Genomic DNA, 10,636 nt, shown 5'->3' with positions numbered 1-10,636 from the left:
TCCCTGTTCATGGTTGGTGGAAATTGGTATAGTCATCATGGAAAACTGTATGAAGGTTACTCAAAAATTAAAAATAGAATTAACATAAGATCCAGTTATTACACTTCTTGATATATATCCAAAGAAAATGAAGTCGGTATCTTGAAGAGATGTTTACATCCCTATCACATCACAGCATTTTATTCACAATAGCCAAAATATGGAAACAACCTAAGTGTGTGGTAATAGATGAATGGATAAAGAAAATGTAGAAATTCTGCCATTTGAGATGACATGAATGAACCCAAAGGACATTATGCTAAGGAAATAAGCCAGACACAGAAAGACAAATATGGTATGATCTCATTTGTGTATGGAGCCTAAAAACGTTAAAGTCATAGAAGCAGAGGATACAATGATTGTTGCCTGGGAATAGCAGATGGGGGAAATGGGGAGATATTGAAAAAAAAAAGATAATGTAATTGCGTGTTACTTCTCTTAACTGATTCAAAGAGTAATTGCAGAAACCAATGTAATGTATTTGACCATAATGACATAAAGGAGATGAGTTGAAGCATGACTATATTAGAGTAAGAAAATAACCCAAATGGTACCTGAAATTTACAGAAAGAAATAAAGAGAATCATAAATTGTAAATAAGGAGGTTAATATAACAAACCCTACATGTATGTGTGTAACCTACTTTATCCTCTGTTTTATTAAAAGACATATGATTATAAAAAGTAATAATTATAATAGTACATCATTTGGTTGTAACATATATGGATGCAATATGTATAACAATATCCTAATAACAGCATCCTACAAAAAAATAGGGAAAAAAGAGTTACATAGGAGTAGTCTTTCTTTCTTTCACTATATTATTAGTATAATCTGAAGTAAAATTTAAGTTAAGATGTATATTGTAAGCCTTTGAGCAACCACCAAGAAAATAATTTTAGAATAAAATTTAAAAATTATTAAAGGTATTAAAATGTTAAACTAGAAAAAACTTAATACAAAAAGAGGCAGTGAAATAATAGGATCAGAAAAACAACAACAAAAACAAAAGAATGAAACAGAAAACAGAAAGCAAAATGGCATACATAGATCCAACCACATTGGTAAGTGATAAAATTGCAAGACACAGTAACCAGGTTAAGTTAAAAAAAAAAAAATGAGTATTTGCTGTTTTCAGGAGACACATTTCAGATTCAAAGCTATACACAGATTGAAAACAAAGCTATGAATGAAAATATATGACATTAAAACTGGAACCACACCAGAGCTGGAGTGAATATTCTAATGACAGACAAAATAGACTTAAAACAAATAATATTACAGAAATAGAGGAGAAATTTTATAATGACAAAAGGTTTAATCAACCGAGAAGATAACAATTTTACACATATATGCACGTAACAGCAGAATCCCAAAATACATGAAGGAAACACTGATAAAAGTGAAGGCATGTATAAACAATTCACAACAATGACTGGAGACTTAAATATTCCACTTCAATAATGGATAGAATGACTAGTCAGAAATTCCACAAGTAAATTGAAGAATTGAACAATGCTATAAACTAATTAGATGTAACAGATATCTATGGAGTATTCCACTCATCAACAGCAGAATAAATATTCTTCTCAAGCACACATAGAATATTCTCCAAGATAGGACATAAGCTAGGCAATAAAGCAAGACTTACTATATTTAAAGAAATTGAAATCATACAAAGTTATTCTCCAACTACAATGAAATTAAATTAGAAATCAGCAACATCAGGAAATTCACAAATATATAAAAATGGCTCTAAAAAGAAATCGAAAAGGAAATTAGAAAACACCCTGAGGCAAATGAAAATGAGAAGACAGCATACAACAATTTAAGAGATTCAGCTAAAGTAGCTTTTAGAGGGAAATTTATTGCTGCAAATGCCTACATTAGTAAAAATGGAAGAGCTCAAATAAATAACCTAATATTCCACTTTAAGACACAGAAAAAAGTAGAGCATAGTAAACTCAAAGCAAGCAGGAGAAAGAAAATAATAACAATTAAAGTAAATATATATGGAATAGAGACTAAAAAATAGAGAAAATAAAAAGATGAAGAAAATTGACAAATCTTTAGCTAGATTGATCAAGAGAGAAGACTGAAATTGCCAAAACCAGAAACAAAAGAGCAAACATTACTACTGACTTTACAGAAATAAGGATTATAAAGGAAAACTATAAATAAATATATACATGCAAATTATATAATTTACATAACATGGGCAATTCCTAGAAAGATGAAAACAACAGAAACTGACTCAATAAGAAATACAAAATCTGAATAAAGCTATAAAAAGCAAAGGCATTATATTAGTAATTTTATAAATTCCAAAAGATAAATACCTAGACCAAGGTAATTTTACTGATGAATTGTACCAAACATTTAAAGAATTAATAACAATCCTTCACAACCTCTTTCAAAAATAGAAGGGAAGAGAACACTTCCAAATTTTATGTGGCTATTATTAACCTGATATGAAAAATAGGCAAAATATCACAAGAAAATTCACAAGAAAATCACAGACCCATATCTTTTGAAATAGATGTATATCAAAAATAGGTACAAAAATTCTTAACACATTAATTAAATAATACATCTAGTAATATATAAAAAGATTGCTTCCCATAATCCAGTAGAATTTAGTCCAGAAAATTAAGATTGGTTTACATGCAAAAAATCAATGTGACACACCACATCAATAGAAGAAAATAATCACATAATTATTTCAAAAGTCATAGAAAAAATATTTTGTTTACAAAATTCCGCACATTATCATGATGAAAATAAAACCAAAACACCCAACAAACCAGGAGTAGAAGGAAACTTCCTCTATCTAATAATGGGTGCCTATGAAAATCCACAGATAACATCATTACTTAATGGTTGGGTGTTTTCCCTGTATTTTCAGGAATAATGCAAGAATGTCTTAGACCAAAAAAAAAAAAAAAAAAAAAAAAAAAGGGGGGGAAGGGGGAGGCATCCATGTTGGAAAGGGAGAGAAAACTATCAATATTCACAGATGACATGATCTTATATATGGAAAAGCCAAAGGATTTCAAGGGAAAAAAAATTATTAGAACTAATGAATGAGTTTATCAATGATAGAATTCAAGATCAATGTACAATATTTAATTACGTTTCTCAACATGAGTAATAAATAATCCAAAAATAAATCTAGAAACAAATTTCATTTACAATAGGATCAAAAAGAATAAAGTGCTTAGTAATAAATTTCACAACATAAGTGCAAGACTTTTACAGTGAAAACAAAACATTTTGAAATAAATTAAGACTTAAATAAGTAGAAAGATACTCCTAATTGAGGGAATATTATTACGATGGCAATATTCTCAAAATTAATCTGATTTAATGAAATCTTTGTCAAAATTCCAGCTGCCTTTTTTTTCCAAAAAATTACAAGCTAATGCTAAAATTCTTATGGAAAATAAAAGAAAGACAGCCAACATAATCTTGAAAAAGGACAAAATTGAGGCATTCAGACATCCTAATTTCAAAACCTGCTGCACACACACAGTTGCAGTAGTCAAGACAGTGTGGTCCTAGTGTATGAAGAGACATACAGATCAAAGCAATAAAGTTGAGAATGCAGAAATAAATCTTACAATTGTAGTCAATTGATTTTTCACATAAGTGCAAAGGCATTTTATGAGGGAAAGGACAGTCTCTCCAACAAATGATACTAGGACAACTAGATATTCACATGCAAAAAATTGAATTTTGCTTTTTAACTCACATCAGACACAAAAATTAACTCAAAATGAATTTTAGACCTAAGTGTAAGAGCTAACACTATAACACTTTTAGAAGAAAATATACGAGTAAATCTCTGTGGCCTTGAATGAGGCAGTGATATCTTAAATATAACACCAAAAGAACAAGGGACAAAAAAACAAAATAGGTAATTGGACCATATCAACATTTAAACTTTAGTCCTGCAAAGGATACCCTCGATAGAGTGAAAAGGTAACTCTAAGAATAGAGAAAATATTTGGAAATCATCCACTGATAAGGGACTGATGGGTATATAAAATATATAAAGAATTTATAAAACTCAGTAATAAAAAGTCCAAGCACCCAATTCAAAATGTGCATAGGATTTCAATAGATATGTCTCCAAAGGGGATATACAAATGGTCAATAAGCAAATAAAAGGATTCCTAACATCTTTAGCTATTAGATAAATGTAAGTCAAAATCATAATAAAATACCACTTCACACCCCTAAGGATGGCTACTATAAACAAACAAACAAACAAAAGAGCAAATAAGTTTTGGAGAGGATGTGGAGAAATTGGGACACTTGTGCACTGTTGGTGGGATTGTAAAATGGTGAAAGTGCTATGAAAAACAGTATGGAGCTTCCTTAAAAAATTAAAAGTAGATCTACTGATGGTCCAGTAATCATACTTCTATGTATATACCCAAAATAATTGAAAGCAGGGTCTTCAAGAGATATTTACACAGCCGTGTTCATAACAGCACTATCCACATTGTCAAAGAGGTACCTTCGTATATTGCTGTTGACAATTTAAAATGAGGCTGTCATTTTGGAATACAGTTTGGCAGTTTCTCAAAACTTTAAACATAGAGTTACCATATGTGATGGTTAATTTTATGTGTCAATTTGACTGGGCCAGATGCCCAGATATCTGGTAAGCATTATTTCTGGGTGTGCCTATGGGGGTGTTTTCAGAAGAGATTAGTATTTGAACTGGTAAACTGAGTAAAGCAGATTGCCCTCCCCAATGTGTGAGAGCATTACCCAATCCATTGAGGGTCTGAATAGAACAAAGAGGCAGAGAAATGTTGAATTCTCTCTGCCTGACTGCATGAACTGACACATAAGTCTTTTCCTACCCTTAGACTGGGACTTAAACTATCAGTCCATTAGTGCTCCTGGTTATCAGGACTTTGAACTCAATCTGGAATTTATACTGTCAACTTTCCTGAGTCTCCAGATCACAGATGGCAGATTGTGGTATTTTTCCATAATCATAACTATGAGGAATTGAGCTAATTTCTCATAACAAAATCTCTCTCTCTCTCTCTCTGTCTCTCTGTGTCTCTGTCTCTCTCCATATATAAAGGTACACATTTATATGTGAAGATATATATATATCTTTTTGAAGTACCCATAAAAATGCATATATGTATATTTCAAAAGGTTCATGGAAAAGTAGAATTGAAAGAAAAAACAAACCATTCCATGAACTTTTTGAAGTACCCTTGTATATTTATGTATATACAAATATTGGTACTGAGAGTGGAGTATTTGCTCATATCAATTCCTGGGCCGTTAGATAAATTAACAATTTATAAAAAGCAAGGAGCTGGATGACTGTGTTCATAATTTTTGAACATTTCTGGAAAACTAAAGAATGTAATGAGTTTCACTGGTTGCTCCTAACATCATTGGGAAAAAATGGTGAAAGAAAAAGATGAGCTCAATGATTCAAATTTCCAGCTTAAGAGCTATATAAATAAACTGAAGGTATTTATTTGTGCCTTGAAGGAAACCCTCTGTCCTGTAGCTGTGGGGATGAGATCTGGCCTGAGCAGGCTCTGTAGGCACAAATTGGTTACATAAAGAAGTGGTTCAAACGTCCATCATTCCCACTCCTGCTACACTGCCTTTTCTATCCCAGCCTGCCCTATGGCCTCATAATCAGTTGACAGAGGAACAGAAGATTCAGGCTTGGTTTACAGGTGGTCCTGAACAATATGCAGGCACCACCCAAGAGCAGATAGCCCCTATCTGGGACATTACTGAAGGATAATGGCAAAGGAAATACCTCCTAGAGGGCAAAACATCACACAGTGCACCTTGTTTACTTGGTTTAGGAGGAAAAATGACCAGACATGCAATTACATATGGACTCATGGGCTGCAGCAAATGGTTTAGCTAGATGTTCAGAGACTTGGAAGAAACACGATCGAATATAGGTGACATAAAAATTTGGGAAAATGGTGTGTGGATAGATCTCTTTGTATGCACAAGAAATGTGAAGATATTTCTGTCCCATGTGAATGATCACCATAGGGTGACTTCAGGAGAGGAGAATTATGGCAATCAAGTGGATAGAATGACCTGTTCTGTGGATACTACTCAGCCTTTTTCCCCAGTCACCCCTGTCATTGTCCAATGGGTTCATGTAAAAAAGTGGCCATAGTGGCAGGGATAGAGGTTATGCAAGGACACAGCAACATGGTCTTCCATTCATCTAGACCATCTTGACTATGGTCACTGTGGAGTGCCCAATCTTCCAGCAGCAGAAACCAACACTGAGTTCCCAATATGGCACCATTCCTCAGTTTGAGCAGCCAGGTACCTGGTGACAGGTTAATTACATTGGAGTGCTTGCAAAATGGAAGTGATAGTTTTGTTCTTACTAAAAAAGATACTTAACTCTGGATATAAATTTACCTACCCAGCATTCAGTGCCTCTGCCCAAGCTACCATCCATGGACTTGCAGAAAGTCTTATTCATCATCATGGTATTTCACCCAACATTGCTTCTGGTCAAGGAACTCCACTACAAAAGAAATGTGGAAGTAAGCCTATGATCATGGAATTCACTGGTCTCACCATGTTCCTCACCATCCTGAAGCAACTGATTTGATAGAATGATGGAATGGCATTTTGAAGACTAAGTTACAGTGCCAGCTATATGGCAACACCTTGCAGGGAAAGGGCAAAGTTTCCGAGAAGGCTGTCTGTGCTTTGAATCAGAGTCTAATATACGGTGATATTTCTTCCTTACTCAGGATTCATGGGTCCAGGAATCAAGCAGTGGAAATAAAGTTGTAACACTCACTATTACCCCTAGTGATGCTTTAAAAGTTTTGCTTCCTGTACCCATGACCTCATGTTCTGCTGGCCTAGAGGTTTTAGTTCTAGAGGAAGGAATGCTTCCACCAGTAGACATAACAATGATTCCATTGAACTGGTAGTTAACGTGGACACCTGGCCATCTTTTTTTTTTTTTTTTTTTTTTTTTGGCTCCTCATGCCTCTGAATCAACAGGCACTGATGGATGAGGTGAATAATCCTGCCCCCCAAAGGGAAATTGGACTGCTACTCTACAATGGAGGTAGGAAAGAGTATTCTTGAAATATAGGAAATCCTTTACAGTGTTTCTTAGTAAGACCATGCCCTGTGATTGAAGTCAATAGAAAAGTATATTAACCCAATCCTGTGGGAAATATTTGGGTCAACCCAGCAGATAAATAACCACAACCAGCTAAGGTGCTTGCTGAAGGCAAAAGGAATACAGAATGGATAGAAGAAGGTGATAGTTATAAAAACCAGCTAGGACTAAATGTGGCCAGTTACAAAAATGAAGACTATAGTTGTCATGAGTATTTCCTCATAGTTGTCATGAGTATTTCCTCCTTATTTTGCTGTGTGTGTGTGTGTGTGTGTGTGTGTGTGTGTGGGTGTGACCTATTGGTTCTGTTTCTTTGGACCAATACACCATCTGATCCAGCATTTTAACTCCGTAGTTGTCATGAGTATTTCCTCCTTATTTTGCTGTGTGTGTGTGTGTGTGTGTGTGTGTGTGTGTGTGTGTGACCTATTGGTTCTGTTTCTTTGGACCAATACACCATCTGATCCAGCATTTTAACTCCTAAGTACAAATCCAGGAAAATTGAAAACATATGTCCACACAAAATCTTGTACACCAATGTTTACAGTGGGATTGTTCATAATAGATGAAAAGTTGGAACAAACTAAGTGTATATCAACAGATGAATGGATAAATAAAATGTAGTATATCCATACCACAAAATATTATTCTGCAATAATAAGAAATGAAGCACAGATACAAACTAACACATTGAAGAACTTTGGAAACACTATACTGCATGAAGGAAGCCAGTCATAGAAGGCCACGCATTTTATAATTTTATTTATATAAAAGGTTCAAAGTAGGAAAATCTATAAAGATTGCAAGTAGATTAATGGTTGTCTAAGGCAGGGCTGAAGAAGGATAGTAATGGAGAATACCTGCTGTTGTATAGAAATTTATTTTAGGGATGATGAAAATGTTCAAAACAGATTATAGAGATTGTTTCATAATTCTTTTAATATACTAATACTATTGCATTATATAAATGGGTAAATTTTTGGCAATGTGAATTCTATCGCAATGATGCTTAAAAAAATGAGGTTGGTGGAATATCACAAGGAAAAGAAAATGAGAGGTGGAATGTGTAACACAATTTTAAAGAATAGCAAGTTGTGTAATTTGGCCAGAGCAAATAATAAGAGTGTGTGTGTGAGGGGAGTGAGTGGTGATAGAGTAAACTGGAAATGCAGAATGCAGCCAAATATCTGCTAATGGAGATCCCCCTGATGATGTCACTGTGCTGCGTAATGAATAATGAGAGTCAGTGAAGGCTTTGAGCAGAAGAGTAATATGATCCAAACAGGGCTATAAGAAGATTGATCTTGGTACAGCAGGATTTTTAGTCAATGGAGATCCCCCTGATGATGTCACTGTGCTGCGTAATGAATAATGAGAGTCAGTGAAGGCTTTGAGCAGGAGAGTAATATGATCCAAACAGGGCTATAAGAAGATTGATCTTGGTACAGCAGGATTTTTAGTTTAGATACACATCATTCTTACATTTTAAAATGCCATTGTTATATGCCAATATTTCTCATTTTTTGTCAATGCTGCCCTTCTACAGGAACCAAGCTAACTGCTTTGCCATTTATCATATTTCAACTGTGTATATCTTTCCTTATTCAATTCACTCCAACTAGATGTCACTCTTCCCTGTCCTCTACCACTATTTTCATGCCCAGTTTTAAACACATTTCTGTAGAAACCTTCCCCGATTACCTTCCATTCAACGCTAATTATTTCTCTACTGTACATCTCTCTTTCAACATGTATACATTCAATATGTACTACGCTGGTTGACACATTTATGATATATAATTATGTCAGTTTAAATATGTTTTCCTAATATAAATCGAAGGTATAATTCTTTGATTTCTATAGAATGGGTCCTATAATATACGATTCAGTGCCTAAAAATTTACTCAAAGAATGTTCTAGCAAGCAAACTCCTCATGAAGGTTCATGTGCTTTTGGTACACCCTTCTGTTATGGACTAAATGTGTTCCTCCCAAATTTACATGTGGAAATATTAACCCCAATGTGGTAGTATTAGGAGGTGGGTTCTTCAGAAGGTAATTAGGTCAGGAGGGTGGAGCTCTCTGAATGGGAATAGTGCCTTACAAAAAGAGATACGGGAACTTGTCTCTCTGCCATGTGAGGATATGATAAGAAGATGACTATTTGCAAACCAGGAAGAGACCTCCCCACTAAACTCTGGATCTAAACACTGGATCTACTGGTGTCTTAATCTTGAACTTCCTAGTCTCCAGAATTGTGATAAATGGATGTTTGTTGTTTAAGTAGCCCAGTCTATGGTATTTTGTTATAGCATCCTGAACTAAGATAACTTCCTTGAGATAACTTGGCCAAATCTAATTTTCTTTGTGCAACTTTTAATGGCTATATTCTCATTTCTCAGAATGTGTGATCTATAATATACACTTCCCAAAATGGTCCCACTGTTAATAATATTACAAAGCATTTACATCTTTCTAACTTTCTCTCTTTCTGACACCTTCTGACTAGTGCTGCATCCCATCACAGTGGCCTGGGGAAGACATGAGTTGCTTGAAAAACTAAGTGTCATATCATTGTGACTTTATTGCAGGTGCTAAGAACAACTGTTTTAGGCACAAAGGGAGTTCTCCCTTAACAACTTGCTCAGCAGGTGTATACTACAACTTATTCATTGCCATTTGGCTTCATTAATAAGCAGCTTTAATTAGCAACTTGGCCAACAGCAAAGGACTCTTTATGAGACAGAAGAATAGACATCATAATCTTTACCAGTGCATGAAATTCTTAAAAGACGGGTCTTCTTCCAAGGAAAAAGTACTGACTGATATAATTAAGACCCTATGCCAATGATTGAGGCCATAGCCCCACACTGCTTAAATAAAGGCCACTCACGGAATCTCCTAAGTGGACAGAAAATATCCTCTTGCTCTTGTTGACCAAGTGAAGAATAAAATGATTTTTATCTTTATATCCATGTTCATCACTATTAGCACCTGGAAGATAATTTGATTTCACTAAAAACTGACAAACCAAAAAACAACCTTAATTCAGGAGACTTTAATTTCAAATTCTAGTTCTTACTGTATGTTTATTTGGGAGCAAATTGTAGAAGCTTGCTGAGCCTTGGTTCTAATCGCTTTACCAAAATTTTTAGAGGGTAGTTATGAAGAGCAAATAAACTAAAGCTAGAAAATTGACTTACAAGTTAAAATATCTTATAGATAAAGGTTAATATTATTTTACAAGATAAAAAATGTCAAATACATAGTTCAGAATAAAAATGTCTAAGATTAAGTAATTAAAGATTTTCTTAAAAGAGACCTTGTGAAATTTAATCTTGATTTTCTTTATGAGCTAAATCAACATATGAGCACTCAAACTTAAATATCGAATTCTGTAGCTATGCCCTATTAAAAAAAGAAAAAAATATTG

The 10,636-nt window shown here is 34.2% G+C and overlaps 1 long non-coding RNA gene across 1 annotated transcript in view; it reads right to left on the bottom strand.

Moving 5' to 3' along the window:
• Window positions 1-10,176, bottom strand: part of LOC103610218 — a 21,847-nt gene extending 11,671 nt beyond the window's left edge. Inside the window, exons 1-2 of the long non-coding RNA XR_552195.1 lie at window positions 10,097-10,176; window positions 6,485-6,589 (exon numbers count right to left, since the gene is read on the bottom strand). This is a non-coding gene — a long non-coding RNA (uncharacterized LOC103610218). The remainder of the gene's footprint in view (window positions 1-6,484; window positions 6,590-10,096) is intronic.
• Between the last annotated feature and the right edge of the window lie 460 nt (window positions 10,177-10,636).

Source organism: Galeopterus variegatus, unplaced genomic scaffold, assembly GCF_000696425.1.
Source record: "Galeopterus variegatus unplaced genomic scaffold, G_variegatus-3.0.2 Scaffold163, whole genome shotgun sequence".
In the NCBI taxonomy this organism is placed as follows: Eukaryota; Metazoa; Chordata; class Mammalia; order Dermoptera; family Cynocephalidae; genus Galeopterus; species Galeopterus variegatus.
The sequence above is the reverse complement of the archived record's forward strand: the minus strand, read 5'-3'. Positions and strand labels throughout refer to the sequence as shown.